We start from the raw sequence: 25,601 nt of genomic DNA, 5'->3' as shown, positions 1-25,601 counted from the left end.
TAAGCAGCAGAGGCAGCAGCAGCAGTCTAATCCATTGTAACTTGTTTGGGCTTTTTTATTTTGCAGACGAGTAAATGTGGCTCGATGTAAAATTAAGTCTATTTTTTCAAGCAGCGTGATTTCTGACACACCATGCAAATTTGGATCCCCCTCCAACATAAAAATGATTTATTATCTTCAACTTCTCTTCAGATAAACTACTTGTGAAACCATCAGTGAGTGAGGTTATGATTTGTGCACAGTTTAAGTAATCGACCCTTCAAGGTATCAATCTTGTATTTTATTTGTTCAATCAAAATGAACATGTGTTTGTATACAGTGAAGTCATGGTGGCTTCATAGAGAATTTGCATCGGTTAGTGGAGCTGTTAAATATGCTCTGTATCATTCTATAAAATGACATATGGGCTTTGAAATCATTAAGATCAGTGGAATTGAATCAGTGGACTAGATAAACTCTGATTAAAATTGCACTAATTGGCATGTCAAAATACATTTCACAAATAGATACACAAATCATGTTGGAAGTCATTTTGGATTGAATTAACTGAAGATAATAACAATGGGTCGTTAACATATACATTCTGCGTTTACAATAATGTCTGAGAAACACATTAAAAATCCTGCTTGACATATTTATTTTATTTTATTATTAGATGCTTTATTTATATTCATGTCCATCAGTGAACTTTGAACTCCTTACTGTCCAAAAAGGCCTCTCAGATCTGCTGGCTTAGTCCTGCAACCTGTTCAAGAGTCCAGGTTCATTTCAAAGGCTTATCAAGTGTTTGTTGCACTGCTTTGGAACAGTCTTCCAGTTAGTTTTCGATCTGCTTACACAGATTTTGCTTTTAAACCCGGTCTTAAGACACATTTCACACAATTTCCTTTTTGTCTGAAAACTAGCATTAATGTTTACATAATACAGCTTTGTTGTGCAATTTTAAGTTTCACTTGTCTGAGCTTTTGAGTGATTTATTTGTAAATGTCTTTTATAAAGTCTTTTAACTGTGCTTGTATTTTGCTGTCCTTGAGTTTTTATTTTGTTTTATTTGTGACAGTTATTTTTCTTCTTTTTATCAAAGGTTAGGTTTGTTATGATTAATGTGTCATTCCACTTTTACATATCTAAGTTGATGTATCAATATTATGTTTATAATTACCCTTTTTAAAGTGCATTTGCGTGTATCTAAAAGCTTAGACGTATTAATCCTTTCTTTTAAATGTATTATTTGTACGCACGAATGTAAATGTTCATTTACCTAACATATCGCAACATGAGTATCATCTATCTTTCAAATAAACAAACCTTCACAAAAAATACACTCGTTACCCGCACATGGATGTCATCCAGGGAGTATATTATTACATCACATTCGAGCGCCCACGACCAAACAAAAACGTGGCGTCATCATGTTGCGACAGCCATTCGCTCCAGTCGGTGGAGAGTCAGGAGACGAACAAACCTGGCGGTTGTCGAAGAGCCTGTGGACGGCTAAATCACTCACAACTGACACGCTGTTTGCTCTCAGTGGATGTGTTTCCCCTCTTGCAATGGTCGGACGCCTTCACACGTCGCCCAATAAAACATCAGAGTCAAAGGGTCGACCGACACTCTCGTCAGTTTGACACAGCAGCTAACGTTAGCGGTGTTTTACTAGCCAGCTAACATTACACGAACTTGGGTCTGTGGAGGCTAGTTAGCTCGTCCAGCTAACGTGCTAGCTTCTGTTAGTTAGGGTGCATACACTTGACTTGCTGCTGGTGGGAAACCAAGGAACGAAAGAAGAGGAGCGTTTCACCTCATCGTCGCGTTAGCTTCATCAAGCTCCTAAAGGATATTTCTGTTTGGATACACAACACAAACGGAATTACCGGAGAGGCCTGCTGTCTTTATTCATCTCCACATTTCTGAGGTAAACACAGTATACAATTAAAGTGCAAGATCACAACTGGGGGATAACGTAGATACTGACCTGTGAAAGTGGGCCCTAGCATTCGCCAGCTAACGAGTAGCTCGTTCGTTAGCTGAGTTAGCATTGCTAACGCCAGCCAGCTTATCGCACTTCTGTTGATGGGGAGCTTGTTAGCGACTTCTTAATAAGTTCTCGGTGTCTGATTCAGCTCACTGGGGCTCGCCTCCACGTGTCGCAATGTACCCACCATTCATTTAAACAATCCGCCTGAGTTTGGTACTTGTATCAGCTCACTGAAACTTTTGGCTTTTTAAACGAGCTGCACAAACTTGAGTCAAAAGCTGCACAGTGCGAGGAGTTCAATCCGCGTGCAACACGTTAACTGTGTGATGAGCACAGACTTTAAGGTGCAATTTAGGAGCGGAATGATCGATTTTTCTCTTGATAGTCAAGGCTTTATGTCTAAAATGCAAAAGTCAACTTCTACCATGCATGTAACATAACTTCAGCTACATCCAGATGTTCTCGTGGGTACACCGATGAGAGGAATCCACGCGACAATAACAGGAATGTGTGGGTTGTTCAGAGATTCTGGGGTGCTAAAGTTCCGAATACCTAGTGGATTGCCCTGATTTCGCAATGCACAGGAGCAATTTTACTCTTGAAGAAAGCAGCTCTTGAAGTAACAGTGTGATGACTGATTGTAATCCAACAATCGTTCCTCTATCTAGGTGTCACTTTATATTCGGTACTCGTAGCCAAAACTAATCCGGTCTGTGACAACAGAGATATGATATCCAGTTTTTGTTGAATTGGTTGAAGAGATGTAGTTTGCTGACACTTTGAATTGCATATTCTCAGAGTTGTTTGTTAGATTTAGTCTGTTTATAGAAGTCGGTGGTGAAATACAATAGACACACTCATATTTCAGTTTTGAGTCTCATCCTGGTTTTGATGCTTTTTTGGGATATGGAACATGTACCATAGAGAGACCTGTTTATTTATGTCAATGTATACAATTCTAATATGATCAAAGTTTACGACCGTCTGCAGCAGTACAGCCCTGTCTTTGATTTCTTGACATCCAGAAAATCTGCAATGTCTGTACTGACTGGGCAACCGCAACCATCGAGGACGAACCTGGTTAGATTTCTTGCTGCATTTGCCACTTGGGTCTGCAGAATCTTTTGTTGAATTGTTTTGTTTGTTGGATTACTTTAGTCAAAGATGCACACACGAGTTGAGAAACTATCAACCGTCAAAGTTGAGAAACTTTGATACGGTGTTGTTTACATGCCGCAGTATCCTGGTTTCTATTGGACTAATCCAGGTGGCAAGTTGATGGTGTCTCAAGATTCCTGATATATTTACATGTGCTACACATAGCCGACACACTCACTTTCAGACTGAGTTTGACCCCATTGCTTCATGTCTACGGTTAGATAAATCTGTGGGCGTGTATATCCACACAGACTCAAGTCTGGAACTGTTCATCACACATTACTGCGAAACAATAGAATTGCATAAACATCAAATAGAGTTCCCGTTTCGTTTACCTCCACACCCTGATCCTCTCCTGTTTGACCGTATGGTGTCTTTCTCTTGTGTGGTTTTCCCGAGTCTGTAAGTCAGTTAAGTTCGATTTTTAAACACCACTAAGGTTGAGATAATTTGCCTCCCGTAATAGGAAAGGCATTTCACAAAAGTTGTGTTCAACTGTTGTGAAACCAAGGTCAGGAGGAGGGATGTGAAGTCAGGTCAAATGACACGCATAGACACAGTTAATACAGGTTTAACCCACTACTTCTCTATGTTCCTTTGAAAGAGGATGTAGACAAGTGGCTCCTATTTCCTGTTCAGGAGAATGCAGCGGCCTCTCCACCCTAACCTGCTAGTTAACTGCCTTCACTGAGCAGGTCCTTCATGAGACAACTAGAATACGGCACGTCTATCTCTTGGTAAAATGTGTAAGTTAACCTGATCAGTATGAAAGCTTTCATAAGAAAAGAGAGGATGATGAGTAATAATGTTTCTGTCAGCTGTCTTTTGTATTTGGATCAAATGAGTCATGTTGAAATTGGAAGTATTGTTTGATATCACACTGATTACAAAAGTGGAACCGCCAAGGTGCTTTTGTTTTTGCACAAGATCCATGTGATGCCCAGACCCCAACCACAGAATCCAACTGTTTACATGCAGTCAATACACTGAATAGATACTTGATTATTTACTCGTCAAATTAGATCAACAAAAAGGCGTTTCCTTAATAGATCAACTTTCTGTGGAACTGTAAAAAAGCACCATAGCATGAAGTACACATGTCTGACACAGTGTCAACAAAAGATGAATACACAAAGGTAGGATTTATTTCAGTGTTTGTTTTCTATTCCCACTAACTACTGAACATCTGGGTTAAGTTGTTAGTTAGTTTGACACTCTGTAACAGAAGTATGGTTGTCAAACACAGAAGTATCGGCTACTCGTCAAAATGAAAGTAGTAATGTATTGTTATTGCTGGCTATCAAAATGAGTCTATACGGATATAGACTAACCGTGTCTGTAATAACGTGCCCTACATAATTAGTCCACGCATCTGCAGGGTTGTCAAGTGACCACGGCTTTGGGGAATATTTGTGGTAGTGTGAAACATCTGGGAATTTAAAAGGCAAGCTTGGGAATCCATTGTAAGTGTGGAGATTTTTGCTGTTGATTTGAGGTCAAATATTGATGTTTTGAATCAGTTTTGCCCCATGGCATGTACACTCATTAATCTGGGTCTGGTCATGGTCCAGTAAGTGATCATTTTGCATCCCGGTGTGATGAAGCGATGAGGCCGTTGCCCTCTATGTATCCCTTCAGTGCATTGCATGACTTTGTGTGAACATTTGTGATTCAGCGATACGAAGTTGTAGTAGACGAAATACCTTTTTTCTTCTGGCTGTGATTGTTGCTGCGAGGCCTTGGAGAGCGAGAGATGAGGGGCATCCTGGACTTTGTTTGCAGAAAGCTTCACGTTCCCACACTCGTTGCTGTGTAACTGACCCCGGGGCCTTCCTCCAACCATTCTCATATGGACAGTGAGATTTCCTGCCTTTGAAGCTTGTATTGACTAAACATAAAGGGGCTATGAGTCAGATTGGTTATATTGGTCAATTGATGGGAAGTGTGGTATACATTCCTGCAGACAAGACTGATCGTAGTAGCTTTATGCTGAACTTTTTATCATGCTTAAATTAGGCAAATGTTTGCTGATATGTTGGCTCATAAGATATTTCCCATAGGCAACCACTCAACCCTCTGAATGTTAACCCAATTATGAAACGTATATCATCTTGGGTTATTGAGGAAACTGCAACTGCAGGTAAACTTTTTTTTTTGATGTGTTGCGGATGCTTTTTCCTGATTTTGTAACGCCCAGTTTGCTTTGCACCCTCGTCACTGCTATCTCTACTGCAGGCCCGAGGAGGCCGGAGACACATTTGTCCTTTTCCCGTTCAAACTCTAGAGTAAGAAGAGGTGGTGGCCGTGTAGACGTTTCCAATTTCCTGCCATACATTGGGAATACCCCCGAGTCAACAAGGATGGCAAGGTCCACCTGGCCGATGGTCTGGGATGAAGTAGAATGAGGACTGAAGAGAGGAGCGTCTTGTGTTGAAGTGGAGTGCTTTAGTAACGCAATGAGTGCAGTCAGCTTATAATGGGCAGTCCTCCGGCGAAGGAAATTAAAAATAAAATATGAAGAGGAGACGCAAAAATATTAGAAGAACAGGTGCTACGCTGGGAGCGGGGTGTGTGTGTGTGTGTGTGTGTGTGTGGGGGGGGGGGGGGGGCAGGGGTACTACAGAGAAAGTGAGATCAAGGAAAGAGGAAATTAAAGGGCTTTTCTGTTGGGCGGTCCAAGCCACCTTGAAGAGCGAGGGATCTCCAGGAAATCTCTAAGACACCCATCAAGTAGGACGTTAGAGCAACAATGGATGACGAATAAAGGTTAGGCTGTACGTAGGTCAAATATTTGGATATTATGTCACACAGCTGTTATCTGGCTACAAAGAAGCTCCTGATTGCTGTGGCCAAAATAACGTCCACACGTTCAGTAGCTCTTAAATGTTAAGCACTCGTAGTTTACCAGTGAGCAGTGAATTATGATTTTGGATGCTTGTAAATCATCATTTGGTGGCATTACTAATTGTAGTAACATTGGGTAGATGGATACAGTAAATATTGTTATCTGGTCTCTGGTGTTGTCTTTGAAATACAGTGTCGGGTTAGCTTGCAGTTAGCATTTAATAGCCACTGCGCAGCTGTGAGGGTAAAATATTGTAGCGTCATGAGAGAACTCTGGGTTTGAGGTTGAATCCTGGAGGGAAACTGGTGTTGAATAAATAGTATGGAGGGTGATGTTTTAAGATATTAATCAGATACTGTTCTGAAGCATGGAACCTGTATAAACATATTAATTTAAGTTATGCTTTAGGCAGATTTTTGGCCTTAATCTGGTTTTATGTCAAGTTTTCAGTGTTTTAAGTTCAATTTGAAACTCTCTGTCTAACATAAAATCACGTTCAGACATTAATTTCGCTGAAATGTCAGTTATTCAATTCTCATGCTCTGCTGTAATTTTATGCTCCTGTCACGCCGGCAAAAAAATGAAACGACATGTCTTTAAATTCAGCATTTCTTCATTTGTTTTATTGCACCGTCCAATTTCTCCGTCGATGCTGCTGTCCTCAGTCATGTGACGGCACCTTCTGCGCTGTGCTTCCTTAATGCGTTTTAATGAGTTTTCAGGGTTAACCGGAGATGTAAAGACTGCCGAGCGTGGGTGCGTTCTGCGGTTGTGAACGGCCCTCTGCTCTGTATCTGTGAGAGGCACAATGAGCACGTTAATAATTCAGTGCTGTGCCATGTAGCCGAGTTGGTTAATGAACACTGAGAGGAATCTTCCAGGCATATTGCTTTGATGTGGGCTATACTGTGAACGCTGTGTGACTTAGTGTGTGTGGGGGGGACGGGAGGAAGTCGTAGATTGGGACATAACAAGTCAGTAGTGGATATATTCTAGTTTAAAATGATGCTGTGGCAGACTATCCTTTCGGCTCCTGAAGATGAGTTAAACTAAGGGAATGGAGGTGAGTCCCTCTTTATCCTTTGCATGGAGAGATGCATTCTTTGTCTCTTGGTGCTGGAGAAGCAGCTTTTTTAACAGTTTGAGTATCCTTTCACTCATGTCCACAGGAACGTGTGATGAGACCGTGTTCCCACAGAGAGCAGATCTTACAGCTGTATAGTGGTTTTGGACTAAATTGTCTCAAATTTGTGTTTTTTGAATCAATAAAGTTGTCTCTGAGGCTTTTATTAATCTGTACACTCCCACAGTTTAAAGGCTAAATTACGAACCCGTTTTTAAATTTATTCAATTAATTAAAACTTTATCAATCCATGTCGGTGTCCTTGGGCAAGACACCAAATTGATCCCGTAGACTGTACCTGCGGTGTATGAATGTTAGTTGGTGCTGATGGGCATCAACAGTTTAATTAGTGTTGAAACTAACCATCAGCTGCAGCTCTAGTGCGCTCAGACTGATGACGGGTGACGACGCCGGTGTGTAAGTAGCTCCACAACACACACAGATCCATCTCCTCGCTCTGGTGTGACTTCCTGTCAGAGGCTCTGTGGCCTTCAGCTCAGACATCTTCCATCTTGTCCTTTAACACAATCGCATCGCTTCACTGCCACCCACAACTCATTGGGTCTCAAATGCCAAACCGGTCGTTCTCTGAGACTGCAGCAGAGGTGCAGGATGAAAACCCTTTGAACGGAGGCCTCTCCCAGCATTTGCTTCCCACTGTCTCCTGGTCCAAGAGGAAGCTGTCAGACCTTTTAAAAGTTCACCAAAACCTGAGTTTGTGGTTCTCTTTTTGGTAACGCCGTTTGTTGTCGTTGTACAGCTTCTTAACTGTTGATTCATAAGATTGTGTGGTTGTGTTTCTGCAGATATTGAGCTTAGATATTGAGCTTAGATACCTGATTATGTGAACACTGGAGTGCTCTCATTCATATGCTGTTCACACTAACTATACAGACCTGAAGTTTAGAGAAATGGATGTTCAAAAGTCCTCTTCTGCTTTCTACTGTATCTGTTCAACACAACCAGTACGAACTCTGTCTGTCTTCCTATAGTTGACAATATATTAACTTATTAGTTAACTAATCGTTTAACAGTTGTTTTCACAAATCAGATTGTGTCTTTAATAAACACTTGAGTTTAAGAAGTCTTGAGTGCATTGATGTTTGGATGGACAATTGTACTATTTGGCAGATCTTCCTCTAGGTAACAAGCTACTCCATGTTGAGTTAGAAACTGATTTAAATTTGCTTTATTTGCAGGTTAGAATAAAGGAGGAAAAATAAATGTATAAAAAAACTTTGATAGTCATAAAAACAATGGCGCTTTGATATTTGGATGATCAGGTGATTGTGACTGAGTCTCCCTTTGAATAGCTTCAAATTAGTAATTGCCGGTAGCTCGCATTTCATCGGCCCAAAAGGGGTCAGGAGAGACAAAGCCAAGAAAGGTAACGCGGATAAAAGAATGAATCGTTGGTTTTCTATGTAGTCGTTCAAGTTATTTGTCTAAATTAGTACATGATGAGATGTCTTGAAGGAAAAGCAGCAAGTGTCTGTTCTGTGTGGATCCGGACAAAGAACCAGCGACTTCATTATGAATGTCCTCATTCCCTTTAATCAACTAAAGAGCCGAGGTCACTGCAGCATCCTGTCCTTGTCTTTTCTTTGCCACACAGGTGTGTACAGTTGGCACGCTCTTCATCGTCCGCCCTTCACACCGTTTCCCAAGTTGTGATTAAAAGTGTAGCTGCACTGTTTGGAATAGTTATAATTTCCCCCATGAATTTTATGTTCGAACTTTGCCCAGCTTTTAACGTGCCCCAAACCAGCCTCTCCATCTGTGGCAATTAAGTCAAAATCATCGTATTTAGGTCTGTAGATTCAACACTATTAATTGTTGCGTAGAAATCATGTTTGAATCGATGTAGATCACAGTTCACTGGCCCACATACTCTTTCTTCTGGATGAATTATTTACTGTTTATCCAAATTAAAGTAGGCTGAGCGGCGCTTACTGAAGCTCTAAAATGTGTCTTGTGTGAATTGGTCCCAATTTGAGTAGACGCGAATAAAATTGGTTCTGATTCCTCCTCCTCAATATAAAGACGTAGCTGATAGCTGCTTTCATTTTGAGTTGATTTGTGGTCTTTATTCCGTACGTTGCGTTGTATCCCATTGCTCTTCAGATCAATAATGGACTGTTGTGGTGTCATAAAGGAGTGCAGGCTCTGTAGGAATGTGTGGCATTGTCATGGTCGGATATCCTCCCGTAGACTTGACCCGGGTGGCTCTCCGTTGGGGATGCAGGCAGCTGGCGGCTCAGTTAAAGTGCCTTTAAGTCTATTAGAGAGGATAATCCTTGAGGGAGAGTTGCAGTGAACAGAAGGACCGGGCGAAACAGTCTTGTCAATTCACTTTCCTCACTTTTACCATCTGACTGTACACCCCCCCCCCCCCCGATGCAGCCTATCGCTCCCCAACACATGGCCGCCTTCTGCTTTCTTCATCACTCCCTAAAAGGAGAGATGGCCTCTCTAAACAAGCCGCAGAAAATAGAGAACTGGCCGATGTAACCTGAAATGTTTAGCTCCGCGTCAAACAAAGTTGCGATCACCGATCTCTCATTTTTCTTTTTTTACGACATTTCAAAGATGAAAGTCAACGGCCGTGTTTTGTTCAATTCTCTGCTGTTGCGGTGTCTTTTGCAAACCCCAGCGTTGTTGTTTTTTCTCACCGTTTTATTGCTCTCTCTGCGTTTTCTCCAGCCTCCCACCTTCCACCTTCACTGCCCCCGGCTCAGTCGGTGTTCAGCATCACTTCAAAGAGGAAGGTCTGCGCTGCTGCAGATAACACGCTGTACCCTAAAGCACCGGCGAGCTCTTCCAGAGCCCCTACGCAGTCCCTCCACTGACAGGTTTGGCCCCTTCTGTCTCTTGTAGGAAACCGTTTCTGCTTCTCTTGTTTCTTTGCTGCCGTTTGACGAGGTTTTTGTTTTGTCTAGTAGCTCTCTGGCTCTTGATCTGTCCAGCCCCAGAACTAAATGTAAACTTGAATTGCTGCCTTGCAGCATTTGTGTATCGTGAAACTTGATGGAAGAAGTTGTTTTTTTAGTAGGAGTGTAACAGCCTATCGTATAGGAGGCGTTTCTCTGAGAATTACATCCACAAATGCTAGTTTTGTTCAATAGGACACCCAGATGTTTTAACTTTTTAACACCATATATCTACCAGGATATTTGGCACGCATTCATGTTTCACGTGTGGCTATACCTTTGTGTTTAGGCACCACTTTTTGCGATTGCTTTTCTAAAATATTGCACCGTTCCTCTGCATTTATTGCTTGTTTAAAAACAGTTATGTATTTTACTTGTATCAGTGATGCATTACATCTCGTCTCACCCTCTGCGTGCATCTGTAAATGATCACACAGCCAGAGCAATTACTTTTTCCTCTTTGGTTTTGTTTGGACCAAGCTCTTGTGGGACACTATTTCTTTACAAAACCTGTTTCAAGAAAGACAAACTGATGTTTTACCATTTAACTGGTATCAGTGCTGTGATATAAAAGGTAATATCCCGTTTAAACCAGTTCTGATTGGTAAAAAGTGAGCTAAAAAAAAGTGCAATGGAGGGACATTTGGGATGGCCGCTCTGTTTCGGTATATTTTGAGTAATGGTCAAAGGCGTGGCATCTGTTGGCTTATCTGTGTTTCCATGGCAGCAGCACGTTGCTGCTCAGGTTCCTCTTGATTTCCTCTGGGATGAAACATCCCATAATCTACTCTCTTTGTCTGCCTGTGGATTTCTGTGCCACCGACCGTCTCTGGTGCAGAAAGAGTCGTTTACAAGACATGTAATATGGAGTCAGATGATATTACTAAATGCGTGTTTAATATAAAGTTCCAGCTAATTTAATGCAAAGAATGTAAGTAAAGTAAACTGATACTATGCTCCACTAAACTGTGGGATTAGTTGGCATAACAGGAAAGGGAAAAGATTCTATCACATGCTGAACAAAATATAAGTTATGTTTATTCTCTGGCAGTAGAGAGACGTATGGCCGTCTCAATATCATGCAAATGTATCATTCATCCTTTAAATAATAGGATATAAATCCTGAACCATGTGTTTTTTTTTCTTAGACCTGATATTTATCTTCAGGCTCAGTATTTGTGGCCAGTTTACAACGAGCTAGCTTCCTCTGCAATATCATTTGAAGTAAACTTTGCATTCATCCCGACTTCACTAGGATCCTTTCTTTTCCCTCCAATTAGTTGGAACTTTAGGCTGCATCACATCTGCATCACATCTGCAGACTGAGTGTTGAAGTGATGCAAATTTGGCACACGAGACAAAATATTAAATCAAGTTTTGCGACACTACAAATGCAAGAGAACATGATTTCTAAGGAAAATATCGACCTGGTCTGTTGAAAATCCTTTCAGAGCAGTAACCGAACAGTACAAAGGAAACTGAGCCCGCCTCATTCTTTTGAAGTTTCCATTACAAGTTCAAGAACAATGTCTGTAAAAGCTTGAAATGATCTTTCTTCGCAGTAATGACGGTAATCAACTCTGTATCAACAGCCCGACTCCGACACGTATGATCTTTGTAGCGCCTGTAATGTGAGGAGGTAGTTTGCTGCAGGGAAAGACACAGCTGCAAAACTGTGTCACGATTGTGACGCTCGGGTCTCTGTCGCCTGATGTAGAACGCTCCTGGAATTGGAGGAAGAAGCTGTTGAGAAGGTGGGGTTGCGGAGGAAATGAGGCTGCATTCCAGCAGTGATTTATGAAGCGTCTCTCATTCTCTCTGTACTGCTGGCGAGTTCGCAGCTTGCTCCTGACAGTCCCCTGACTTCAGTAGAGCTGGACTCACCTCGGCCTATTGAGAAAGGTGGTGAGCGAAGTTAATACAGTGCAATAAGCTAAGTGAGCTGCTACGTTGAAGATTCACCTGTGGCTCTTGAGATTTTCGTTATCGAAAACCCCCCTTTTTGCTTTTCCCTAATACACATCCCCCCCTTGGCATCCTCATTCTGAGACTGTGGGTTTCATTCACCGAGGAAATATCCTGAACAAAGTCGACCACAGAGCTTCCAACTCAAAATGCTGAAAATGTACATGAATGAGTCACATCTTAAGCTCGGGTCCAGTGTGACTAGATGAGGCCTGTTTTCTAATGAATCTGTGCACTGCTGTGTGAGAACATGTCAACCAGTTCACGCCTGCAACAGGAATTAAAGACATTCTTCTAACGCCTCTGGGTTTTTCAGACCATGTTAGGGAATACCAGTTTATAGTCTACCATATGCAATATGTGCTTGGTATGTTAAGATCTGAAATGAGCAGACTTGGCAGTCACAAATCGCATGCTTCTGCCACTTTGGCGGACAGGGAAAATAGCCAAAAAAGACACGTTTCGAAGATTAGCTAATGATTGGATAGAGCTACGTGCCAACTTTACGACTAGGCTGCCACACAAGGTGCGACCTGCACATCAGGATCTAAACTAATGATCACTCGCACACCGATGGCACAGCCTTTCGGGAGCAATTTGTGTTTCAATATCTTGCCCGAGGACACGAAGACGCGGAGGAGCCGGGGATCGAACCCCATCCCCATCTTCCGATTAGAGGTCTACCGTTGAGACACTTTCCTGCCACAGATGGTGAGATGAGTTAATTTCAGACCCTGTGTTCAGATCACATGGAGAATATTGCATCACTGCATAAAATGCCTCACAATGAAGTGAAAACAAGTCAGACCTCGTCATCTACAGTCCCTTCATTTCATTAATGTGTTAAAGTCTCAAATGTAAGATTCAGCCAAAAGAAACAAACTATTCTGAAGAGAAGAAAGCAGCACGAGTGCTTGTGTCTCCAAGTTATTTCTGTTATGTAACTTTTGTTGTTAGTTTGCAATGCTCTTTTCTAATTTGTTATGTAACAATAACAAAGTTATGTAAAAGAATGAAGAGCTAATGATGTCCGTTAGGTTTGATATTACTGCGCTGTGTCCTCGAGGCAAATGCACACAAAAGTGCATCCACGAGTTGAGATACTTTCCACAGCAAATCCTGAATTAGAGCAAGGATTTTGTTCACTGAAGACGGTTGCATAACTCGGTGATTCGCTCATATTTTCTTTTTTTTTACCAGTTACTCAAACTGAACCAAGGCCAGGAAACACGGCAGCTGCATTTTTCCATGTAGACTCATTTTTTTTTTTGGCACATCCAGACACGGTTGACCCAGACTGAAGTAGCAGGCCTCACTCAAAGGCCTCTGGGAAACATTCAGAACGCTAGATCCTAGAAAGCTCTCGTTTATTTTAACATTGGAATTAAAAGGTGGCTTGTTTTGTATCTGAACACCGGACTTTGCTAACATTGTGTCCATATTAAGAAGAGGTTATAGAGACTAGTATAGTCCCCGACTGAACACCACACGCGTGTGTATACTCCGTACTCCACTCTGTATTAACTCTCCTGTTTAATGTTCAATTCTGTACTTCTTTAGAAATAAAAGCCGATCGAAGAATCCCGAATTGTGAGACTTTTTCGTTCTGTCGACCATCTTTCCGTCTCACGGTTATCAAATGGCAAACAGCTGGATGTCTGGACATCTGCTCATTTCCCAGAACTCGCAGATCGTATCCGGTTTTGTTTACGTCAACTTAGAAATCCTATTCTCTCGACACCAGCCAGCTCCTCGGCGCTGCTGGCGGGTCTTGTGGGTCTAATTATGTTTCTATGCAGGTGCTCCAAAACCAATAGCTCCATTACTCGTGTTAAAACACCTTTTTGTCTGTGTTTGACCTGTTCAGCAAAATTATACACCAGGGTACAGAAACCAGCCAGTGGATGATTTGTGTTGATTTGAGTTGAACATATGGATTGGATTAGAATGATAACAATCGGGGACTCTGGCTCACAGACTGCGCTGGTATAGTAGCAGCTCTACTAACACAGACCAACTCATTCATGTGCAGCAGGAACAGATCTTATCCAGAGGTGACAGGTGTTTCCAGCTTAGAGTCCCGGGGAAAGGGAAGTTGGAGCGTCGTTTGCTTATGTATTGTGAGTATTCCCCAGTTGGTACTGGCTCATGTAAGCACACTACATATCTAGTTTTATAGGGAGGATAGATGACTGGATTTTATGATCTAACTTAGAAACATTATAGATTTGTATCAGGACGAGGAAGTGAAAATGAAGGCGTGTCAGAGTTGGCAGTGTACAGCTGTTATTTCAGTGTGTCGGATAGACCTTTCAATCAACATTAAGTTGTATAAAAGTCTCAGATCGGACTCCGGATCGGCAGATACCCAAAGTTAATCTTGACTCCAATAAAAGCCTGATCGGGACGTGCCTTGTTCCTTCCACAAAAAGTGAGGAGAATTTGCAAAATTGCAGTTTGCTTTGCATCATGTTCATGCTGTTAGCTGTGCACTGGTTTGCCGTCGGTTTCTCCCTGTCCACCTCCCTCAGACGAGACAGAGGAAGAACTGACGCATCTGTGGCGGTGACTCACCGTTAAGCGCTTATGCAGGTGTTGTATGTTGTGCCAGGTTGTTAAATTTGAGTTTTTTTGGCGTGTTCTGTCTGGGTTTTTCGGAGAATAAACTGTGAAATGCCAGCATCCTTATCTCATCCGTATGCTCTGGCCCTCCTGCTTTCTCCTCTCCTATTCCAGACGGCCCGTTAACTCTTTGATGACCTCTGAGATTGCTGCACTGACGCCCCCCCCCCCCCCCCCCCCATTTGTCCACAGAAAGAATCAACTCTTAGAGTCGGACCTGGAGTGGAGAAGACCAATTGTGTCCTGAACAAAGACAGACAGGCAGAGAGAACTGTAAGTAAACACTGCAACTGTGTGAGCTTCTCAGGGGTCAGGAAGTTTTTGTGTGCGTGTAACTTGTGGTCAATGCAGCGCTTATCACACTGGTTTACACACAGGAATGGAGAAGTTTGTGCTTGATTTCAATGGGTCAGAGTACACGTGGAGTGATTGTAGATGACAAAGAAGACATGTAAAGTGTGCCTTGGTGGAGCAGTGTATCTGAGGCTTTGTTTCGATGTATATGTGTGTATATATATATATATATATATATATATGGCTACTTGCAATCATATTTGTATTCATCAGGCTGTCTCTCTGCATTCTGTTCACACGCTGTTGTCGGAAAATAAAACCTGGAAGGTAAACAGTGACCGAAGCAAACAAGGATATAACACTTCAGTTAAGAAGGCGATGGTGAGGTTTGCTAATGTATAGAGCGTTTTACAGTTTCACACATTCACAAACATTATCAACAGGCTCAGGTTAATGACATGTTGGTGTTTCTCGTCAGCTGATGGGATGTAAGCTTGAACCCAGTTGTTTCCTAGCAACACATTTCCCATGTAAGGGTCCGTTATCGAGTACGTTTTATTCCCACTGTGGCATCAACCTCCATAAATACGTTCTCAACCGATAGGAACCACTGGTTACACAAAGGGATCAGATCTAAATGATATAATGAACATTCAAGTTAGTATTATAACTTTGCAAGATTACAATGGGAACACCAGACTGGGGTCTACAGAGTGTTGTACGTGAGTATAAGTATCTCACGTTCTTGTTTTTCATGTCTTAAGAACAGCAGTGGGCTTGTGATGATGACTCCTTTTTTCTTCTCGACTCTGAAGATGACACGGTTTATGTTTGTCAGTAATCTACAACGCACGACTACAAGTTGTTGTAGATGAAAGGCAATTCGTTTTACATGATGGGGCACAGCAGAAAGACGTGCTTTGAGTTTCATATCGTCGTATAGCGGTAACGCCGCACAAGCTTACTGTGACTGATTGCTGCAGATTTTCACTGTCGATTAATCTGCAGATTTATTTATAGTCGACTAAATGTAAAATAAATCACAAGTCCTTAGAGCCCAAGTCGCCTTCTTCAAGTACTTGTTTTGTTTGACCAGGAGTCAATAACCAGACGATATGCAGTTTGCACTGATATAAAACAGAAACAAGCAGGTTGTTTATCCAGTTAATTGAATTTTCTAATTGGCTAATTGTTTCAGCTCTACATGCAACATCCTATAACCTGAATCAATGGCAGTGTTGTTATTCATTGCCTATCTGTCCTTCACCTTTTTGTTGTTTATATTTCCTGGGAGAAAGTGAAAATGTGCTGACATGTTTCACATCAGACTGCGGCGTCGACATAAGCTCGTGTTGTCTAATGAAATATAAAAAAGGTGCCACAGAGATCAAGGAGGACAAGAAAGCGATCGCTGTAGTGTCTGTTCGGAAGGCCCCACCCTGGGTTTCATTGTCAGCATCTCAGGCAGGATGCAGACCTTTCACACTTGAGCACGAGACGCAGTGGAAGTTGTTGGAGTTGTTATGAACAAATAGGAGGTGAATTCACTCATAGGCCTCGTGTGTGTGTGTTTGTCATTTGTGGGTGTGTAGAATCTGAAAAGGTAATTTTATACAGTTTGTTTAGACATTGGTTGGGATCATTTAAAAGTTTTTGGAAACCTTGAATATTGGCTGCAGCTAGCGACTTTGATAATCTGACGTCTATTACTTGGCTTAATTGATAATCGGATAAAAAGCAGGGGGGGGGGGGGGTTTCAACGTTTTATTCAAAAAACAAATCTTACACAACACTGTTGGCTCTGTCAACACTTTTGCTGTAGTTTGCGCTGTTAGCACAGTTAGCTGTTAGCTCAGCCGTCAGTAGGTTGAGCCGTTGAGAGGCAATAGAAATGCTTCCAATCTGGTTAATAGCAATTCCCCCCCCCCCCATTTTTCACCTTTTCACACTTGGCACATGTTCAAAGGGTCAAGTTGCAGATATTGAGCGTTGTGTACATTGAGGTCGTTGCTTGTGTGTTTACGGGGTCCAAGGCACACAGTTAATGTGTTCATGGTGTATTCAGCTCTCATCGCTGTCTCATTCTTCCTTTTAAAGCCATGAGTGTGGTGCAAGGCATGAATTATTCATCCTCGGCACGCGCCTGTGAATTAAAGTAAAGCGATAGCGCATAGCAGTGGCTCGCGGCTGCATTTTTAAAGTGTGGACCGGCACTCAAATGTCCAAATGTTAACATTGTCTTCCCTTAATACTGTTCCCACTGATCTCAGGGACCGAATAAAGGAAATTTGATATGGGGTTTTGAATAATTCAGCATGAGGGTTTGAGATGTGAATCCCAGTGTCCTCTCCTTGCGCTTGGGAAAAGGATGAATCTGTCAGTCTTCTGCAAGAAGTGCAAAAAGAAATGACAAATACGTCTTTTATTTATTAACATTTTTGACAAATACTTGAGAAAAACAAAAGGTTTCATCTTGAAACCAAATCACTTTGATATTTGTTCATTGAACTGAGCATGCTGTTACATTCGCTGGCAGAGATTTCTCTTTTCAGATTGAACACGAAGGCACAGAGGAAAAGTGGCTGCACAACTTCTGTGTAGGAAGGAAGGGCACTGCTGTCATTTCAATGAAAGGTCCTTTTTAAAAATTCGAATTTGAAACCGCTTTCCTAAGCAGACAGTGAAAGGTCTGAGATTTAACCATCCTCTGAGTCGCTCCCTAATCAGTCCCACACCTCTCACCCCCTCATTCTCTGTAAATAATTCAGAACGGCCTTTTGCTTTCTCCGGAGATTGATAATGGAGGATAGCTGCTGGGGAGTGGGGACAGTAAAAAAAGAAACAAAATCGCTGCTGATGCACATTTCAGAAGTCTGGAAAGTTTAAACAACTTTAACTGCAGTGACTCTATCATTTGTTTTCATATATCTGGACGTATTTTGCTGGTGATTAAAGTCATGTTTACATTGCACATAACCACCAGTCCTAATGAGACGTCACTGACGTCAACAGTCTGTAGATGAAAGTAAATGAGGTCACCGTGTATGTCTTCTATAAATATCTTTAGATTTTTTTTTCCCTATAATGGCTTTTAGTGGTTGGAATATGTAGCTCACTGCTGTATTGGGGAATCATCAGTGAGGGGGTCTGTAATATCTGTTTTTTATCGTTCTGCTTTGAGGCTGCTTTGTGTTTTTTATTGTTAAATTAACAGTGGAACAGGGTAAGATGGGTGTTAATGTGAGGATCTGTGTCATCCTTTGAGGGGTGTGGTTAACACTCCGGCTCAGTCATTCATGCTTTAGAGATCCGGTTGGAAACAGGAAATCCTGCTGCGTCCCTGTGTCGGGAGACAGGAAATTGTGACTTTGCTGGACCTCTTCTTGCTTTAGCGGAGCCCACAGAGGATTTCTGCTGAGGGTCAAATTTACTTTTCAGTTTCATTTTCTGACGTTACAATTTGTATTGGGGCTGGTCTATTTAGCCGAAATCACGATATGGGTCACTTAAAGGTATAGCATAAATACATAGTCTGTATGAAATAACAACATCATAAAGACTATTTTTGTATCCTCCTGTGTGAATTAAATCCATAACAAATACAAAGTACTGAGTATTTTCTCATTTTAGTGCAAAATTAACACGCGTTTCAAGTGAAAGCATCGAGAAAAGAAATGTCATTGAACTGAGTAATGTAAAGTGTGATGTAAAAACAAAACCGTGATATTCCCACACAATATTTCACGTCATATTTTTGGAGGAATTTGAGATATGACTCCATTGAAAGATGATACATTTATTTATGGCCCAGCCCTATTACGTATGTATGTATGTATGTATTATTACTATATTTATCAGTATAATTATGCTAGTCAGTACATGTTCTCCAGTGGTGAGAAATGATCCACAATCTGCCTTTTCTCCACTAGAGTGCAGCCTCCTCAGAGGACACGGTCTGTCTGCAAACACCACATCAATGTTGAGGATTTGTCTCTTTTGTTCAAAGTGACACACAGATTTGTGCGGTTTTGAAATGAATGACTCGTCCTTTTAACAGAAACTGTTTCACTACCCCACTTCATCAGTGCTTTCCCTTTCAGTGTGTCTAAATTTGGGAGCTTCCCGATAATTAAGGACATAATTTGCAAGCCCACTTAAATGTATCAACCACTAATTGGTTTGAAGAGATTAATGGCACCATTCACCACTTGATTAATAACCGCTGAAGTAATTTGTCTACAAATCGTATTACTCAGGGCGTGTTGCTCACTTTGATATTTAAACACTAACGGTTAGGTCACTGTTGGCTTAATAGTTTACCTCTATGAAGTTCTGTTTTGTTTGGGAAGCGTATAGACTCTGTAAACAGCAGGCCGTGGTTACTTACAGCTGTCTACTTTAATGTCTCACGAGTGGCTTCATCAGTTTTGTCCATGAAGAGCGAGCTGTAGATCTACTCGACAGACGGCAGTCGCAGCGCTGTTGGCTTTATTCACCGAAGAGGATCACGGTTTTAAAGCGTTAAATCCAGGATATAGAGGCGGGTAAATCAGAAAAATAGGGAAATATTTAGCTTTTTAAATGAGTGCTTTACATTGACATCATGCCAATGATGTTAAGAAACAAAATGATTTTTGACTCAACTGTACAAGTTTGGTCTTTAGGGATTGGCAATATGAACATGGTGTATTGTAATTGTTTAAGAACTTTGCCATAATGCATTTAGTTTTCTGTTCTTTGCACAGGCTTTCAACATGTAAATACATCTTCTTACTTGCCAAGAAAACAAATATTAAGTTTGACTTTGTGAAACACAAGTTAAATCAAAGAAGAGATCACCAGCAGAGGCTAAAGTATGTTTTTATGACCCGTTAGATTCATGTAGCTAGGTGTACAGTGCCGTTGGCCTTGATTAAAAAAAGAGCACTGGTATCAGATCATCACTATCGATCCATAACATGGATTTTGTAATAGTTTGTATCAGGAGAAAGTGGAATTGGCGCACCCCGACATTTTTGTGCAGCCTAGAAAATGTCTCGATCGTAGATTTTTACGGCTGTAAAGACATGAAGTGTTATGTTTCAGTAATGAATAATAATCCAAAGAGGCTTCACAGGAGCTTAATTAAGGATGAAGTGCATGAGTTTGAGTCGTGCACGTTTTTGGGAATATAATTATTGATTATCGTGGAACTGCTTCAGTATTTCATGCGCTGGCAATGTGAACATACAACCAGCAAACATGTTTGGATGATTTAAAAAAAAAAAAGAAAAAGCATTTGAGTTTATTTGTCTTGGATACAGCGAAACATTTCCGGACACAAGATGTTTACATGCAGGGACAAAACGTTAGGATTAAATAGATTTCAGTTCCTCACTAGCTTCAACCGGAAATCACAACAGCAGAAGATAGAGAATATTTACTCCATCTAATCTTTACTGAGTACATTAATAAAGGCTATTTTAGAGAAAAATAGTTTGGGTGTGTTCAGCAGGCGGTGTAAGGATGCTACATTTCAGACGACAGTAGAAGAAGAGACAACAGTGACGCAGCTTTTTGTTTTGAGCCAGACTGATTGTGGTGAGATGACTACAGCTATGATCCTCATCCAGGGCTCGACCTACGACTGAAGTTCCATTTGTAGTACAAAAAGCTGCATTGGCCTTCAGGCTGCTGTTTTGTTTTACATCAACTGTTGACATGCATGTCTCTTGGACTTTGTCAAATGTATTTTATGGCCTTTAATTCACTTTTAAAAACTAAATAAGTTTTGAAGTCAGCCTGTTTCAATCCATTCTTGGCTCTTTAAACCTATAGCGGTATGTTTTAAATCGAGTCAATAAACTGTTTTAGGACTACACAATCACTACACAATCAAATCCCACTGGGCCAGTCAAGCTGGCCCAGTCATTATGTCTTCCTCTGAAACCCTCCGCTGTGGTGCAGCGAGCCTCCTCTTCATGGATCGATACCGAAGCGGTGCGCTGACGCGGCGAAAAGCAATATTTATAAATAATGAGCAGGGCACCCTTTCACCCCCGCCTTTCAGTCCTGGCTGACAAAATAACAAAACACTAAACGTGATGCTTATTTTTTTTATTTTTTCTGTTTGAAGACTAAAACATTTAGTCGCTGTTCTGCCATAATGTTCGCCGCTGCATACATTGAGGGAAGGTTTGACTTTCGTTAATGCAACCCGTTGTCCTCGTTCCAGTTTGAGAGTTTCCTTTTCTTTCTAGATGACTACAGACGAAGGTTTCTCTGTTTGATGTGTTCAGTTTCTCTCCTGATGCGCTGGTTGTTCCTGGTGTTGGAGGAAGTCTCTGTTGCGGTGATTCACAGTGAGGCATCACCTTTCAGTGGCACGCTCATCAACGGCACCAAGATGTGCCAGTGAGTGAGTGAGTGAGTGAAGAGAACCTCTTAAAGTGCTTCCTTTTTAGCCCTTTCACCACCTTTTTTACTTTGTCGGTCACAGCTGCACACCAAAGCATGATGCACAACATCCAAATAAACGGATGTAGCAATAACAGTTGTCATTTTTTGCAATATCCACATGAAAAGAGACTAATGGCTGCCGATTTTAAAGTGGATCTCTCTGCGTCATTTAACCCAGCCAGTAGTAGAGCACTGAACAGCAGGGTGGACAGCCCAAGGCCAAAATACTTCTATTGATGTATTAAAAGTGTATTCCATTGTGAAGCCAATTTATTTTCACATGAACCTCATGTAGACATTGGTAGACTCAGATTTGCTCTTAGCAGGACAAACTGAGAGGAGACGTCCCAGCTTCTAACTCAACCTTCATTTTAAACTCAGCTACACATCTGTAAAGATTCGTGACTGCATTTTACCGCAACGGTGGTGACGAAATCTGTCCACTGACAAAAAATATCAACACTCCGGCATCGTCTCACAAGGGGAAACAAATAGCAGCGTTGCTGCGGTCGCAGCTGGTGGAAAAAGGACAAAGAACTGGAGGAGATCAGTTCAGATTCTGAGCCGTCAAACTTAAGGTCACATTTTCAAATCGTGTGTGATGTCCTAACGGTCCAAAAGAAAGTGAGTTCACTGGCGTACAAGACGGGGGTTTAGGTTTATCTGTGAGGTGCAGTTTGCGTGAAACATTGCAGTCGTTCATTGAGTCATAACTCTTAATACCAAGACACGAGGAACATTCTTAGATTCTGTGATTAACACTTCCAGAGGATATATTATCTCCGATGTCCATCTTGAATAAACATCCATAAATTGATTAGAAATAATAAGGAAAGACTCTCCTTACACCGGTCACGGCAACTTGAAATCGGTAGCTGTCCAGAGTGAAAGTGAGGCAACAAAACGCACAGAATCCTCCGAAAGACAATCTTTAAACAAAATCCCCGACCTCTTACCCGCATAGCCTTTACCATTTTTCACTGTCTTTGTATTGGCGGCGATAGCAGGCAGTGAATCTGAATTACCAATTTATGGTTATTATGTGTGTGCTATTAATAGCAAGCTGCTGTTGTTCCTTTAACGGAGAACCCATTCGCAGTTGTTTTTTTTATCGTCTGTCTTTGCCTTGCCGTTATGACCGCCCCTCCCACTCGCTATCTCCCTCCCTCCCAAGGCCTCACAGCGTCATCACCTCTGGTAACTATTAGCTACTGTGATGAACAATGTTCACGTCGCCTCCCGAGCGTCACTGAACTCGTCGGGTTCAAACGTCGTGGATGAGCTGAGCAGTGAGCGCGCCGGCTCCCTGAAGCTGGGGCAGATGTTGACTCTCGAAGGGAATTAAAAAGGATGCCCTTTTATTGCAGATGTTTGCACTTTATTGGCACTAATCACAGACATGCTGGCTGCATGTGTCATATAATGTGCTCTGGCTGTTTGCATGAATAAAAGCTTAATAACTTAATAATTCATTTTCCACTCTTGATCAGTTAGAAATGTAATTTTATTTCTCTTACGTATTACTGCAGACATCAGCCACATCTTGACCGCAGTGACAGATTATTACCATAATAATCCTGTCTGCTGTTATTGTCTCTTCCCCCGGACCCCTCCCCCTCTGCGTCTCTGGCTGTATCATGCTCATCAGTCCTTCTGGTGCACGCAGAGTGGCTTGGATTTCTTCTAATATTCTGTCCACTGCTTCCTCAATTAATGGATCAGCCAGGAGCTCAGATGTCACGGGAAGCACTTTCATCGGCAAGTTGGAGGAGCTCAGTCTGAGAGGTTTACCGCTGGAGCTGGGGGGGGGGCTGTACAGTGGTGGCAGCAGCAGCATTGGCGGTGATAGCATCCTCATTGCACAGCAGCCGAAGGCAGTGGAAAGACTTGCATGGAAATTGTGGGGCACAGAAGCCAGTCGTGGCAGACATTGCATCCTGAGTATTATTTGCAGTATCAGTGTTTTGTGGATGGGAAACGGGAGCTACAGGAGGAGGAGGTGCGTGCTGTTTAGAGGTAGAAGTACAGCAGAGGGAGTGGAGTAAGTGGGAAGCAATCACGAGGGAAATGGACCGACAAACTGCACTTCACAACTCGCGTGCGGTTGCTGTGGAGTAAGGTGAGCGTTGGCATCTGCATTCCGCTGAGTGTAGATAGACGGTAGATGGAGTACCTGTGGATCGGCACCATGTGGAATAATTACAGACAAAGGCATCAGCTGTGAGGACAACTGAGGGGATTCGACGAGGACCAGGAAGTGGCTGTGGCTTGCAGCTCGCCTCTCTTTTCCAACACGTCTTCTTACCCCAGAGCAGCCGGGGCTACTAATGAGCAAGTCGATGTGCGGTTGTGGCTGCAGCTTCATCTCCTCTTTGATGAATAGATTAGGCCGCACGGCGTTTTGCTCGGATCTCTTCTCCAGCCACACTTCAGAACAGCTGCAGCGACTGGCCGCCGGCTGCCCACCTCAACCAAAGGTAACTGAGGGAGCCACGTCGGCGTCTCCGATCAGTCGGCTGAGTGCGTTTTTTATGCGTTATCGCCCGCGTGCAATGCAAGGAAACGCACCGGGGCCTGAAAGCATATTTGCAGAAAGCACAGCGTGTGAAATGCAGCGTCCTTGTTTATCTTGCCTTTGGTTGTCCGAAACAATTTCCCAGTTATAAGAAGTGTGCTGCCAGGGAGAGCGGCGCGGTAATTGATTATTTAATGGAAGCAGGTGATTTAGCTGCTGTCTTGCTGCCTTGACAACAGTGGACTTTCTTTCAGCTGGCAGGAGTCATTTAAATGGATGCCTTCAGAAGGCCTGTGGTTTACAGGAGAAGGAGAAGCTTAATGGAACAAATAAAAGCCAAACGGGATTGTGTCTTAAGTGCTTGTGTGCACGTGCCAGTGTGTGTGTGAATGAGAGTGTGACTTCTGCCTCATGGCTGTAGCATCTCGGGTTCCTTCTTCATTGTTTGTTACGCTCATGACCGCTTTCATAGTTGGCCGCCACTGAGTGGGATTTCAAGTCCCTTCCAGAGTCTTTCTGGCAGAAGACCATTGTCCCAGTGAAGCTTGATTGTCTTTGGTTTCCAACGAGATTCATGCTCTCTGAGTAATGACAGAAATCCACCAAGGAAAATGTCGTGGTATTATTGGGCTGTTGCATGGCAACAATTCAAATAAAGAGATAATGAGCGATTGTTTCAGAGGGAGGCGTGCTTGTAGACAAAACCTTAATGTCACTTTTATGTTGAAAATAAGTTGTTTTCCCGAGACAGCATTGCCACAGAGTGAAGTACTGTAAAGTGTGAAGTAGAACGTTCTCCCTCTGTGGAGCAGCTCGGGGAGTGAGGTCTCACTTTCTTCCTCTGAGACGTCACAGGGCACCGGCTCTAAATAGAAACACAGATCAATGGCTGCTGCATTGAATCGGAGACGCAAAGATTTCAACAAACGAAGAGTATTTCTAGACTTTGGAGGAACCTTTGAAAACATTTTTCAATATAAAATTTGCAAAAGTCAATAGTTTATAAGTCATATGTGGCAGTTATTCAGGAGGCCGGTATGAGATAAAAACACTAATATTGGTTTGTGCCACTCCCTGAGCTGTATACGGCTTCTCTACATCACTCCTCCGCATTCCAAATATGGTAACTTTCGTTCACTGGTTGCAAAAATTCAAGATGGCGACGGCCAAATCGCCGAATTCAAGGCTTCAAAACGGCAGTCCACAAACGTCACAATGAATACGTCCTCTTCTTACATACAGTCTGGTTTATTCTAGGCCGGTGTGCTGGCAAGAATCTGGCAATACAATGTGTGTCGTGATACAGGGGTTACAATACATTACGATATACTGCAATACTGCAATCAAGGCAGTATATTGCGTTTTTAATCTAACTTTAGGAAAACTGTCATAGTATGAAGAACACGCCACAATATGCATAGAAAATGAGTGAAGAAAAGTTTACTTGTAGCATCCACCATCATAGCTTTATTTGTTGTGGAATCTGAGCAAAGGAATTAACATTTGCCGATATCAGTATGCAAATAAAACTAAAGTACTTTCAGGATTGCTAAACAAATCAAGCAAATAATAAAAGTAAACGAACAGTGAAACACGCAGACTATATTTCATTTTTTTTTAGCTTCTGATAAAAAAAATAGATACAGTATCACAAAACATGTCGAGATACTGAAAAGTATAAATATTTTCTCCACCCATGTCCCACTGCTGTTAGGCTATTTAAACATCCAAGA

At 42.1% G+C, this 25,601-nt stretch overlaps 1 protein-coding gene across 1 annotated transcript in view; it reads left to right on the top strand.

Annotated features, from left to right (window-relative positions):
• The first annotated feature begins 1,463 nt into the window (after positions 1-1,463).
• fbxw7 (F-box and WD repeat domain containing 7) overlaps positions 1,464-25,601 on the top strand; it is a 94,996-nt gene continuing 70,858 nt past the window's right edge. The window contains exons 1-3 of the mRNA XM_079278067.1: positions 1,464-1,915; positions 9,808-9,956; positions 14,814-14,894. The gene's annotated coding sequence lies outside the window, so the exon portion shown is untranslated. The remainder of the gene's footprint in view (positions 1,916-9,807; positions 9,957-14,813; positions 14,895-25,601) is intronic.

This window comes from Melanostigma gelatinosum (genome assembly GCF_949748355.1).
Source record: "Melanostigma gelatinosum genome assembly, chromosome: 11".
Lineage (NCBI taxonomy): Eukaryota > Metazoa > Chordata > Actinopteri > Perciformes > Zoarcidae > Melanostigma > Melanostigma gelatinosum.
Note: the sequence above shows the minus strand (reverse complement) of the source record. Positions and strands in the feature narration are given on the sequence as shown.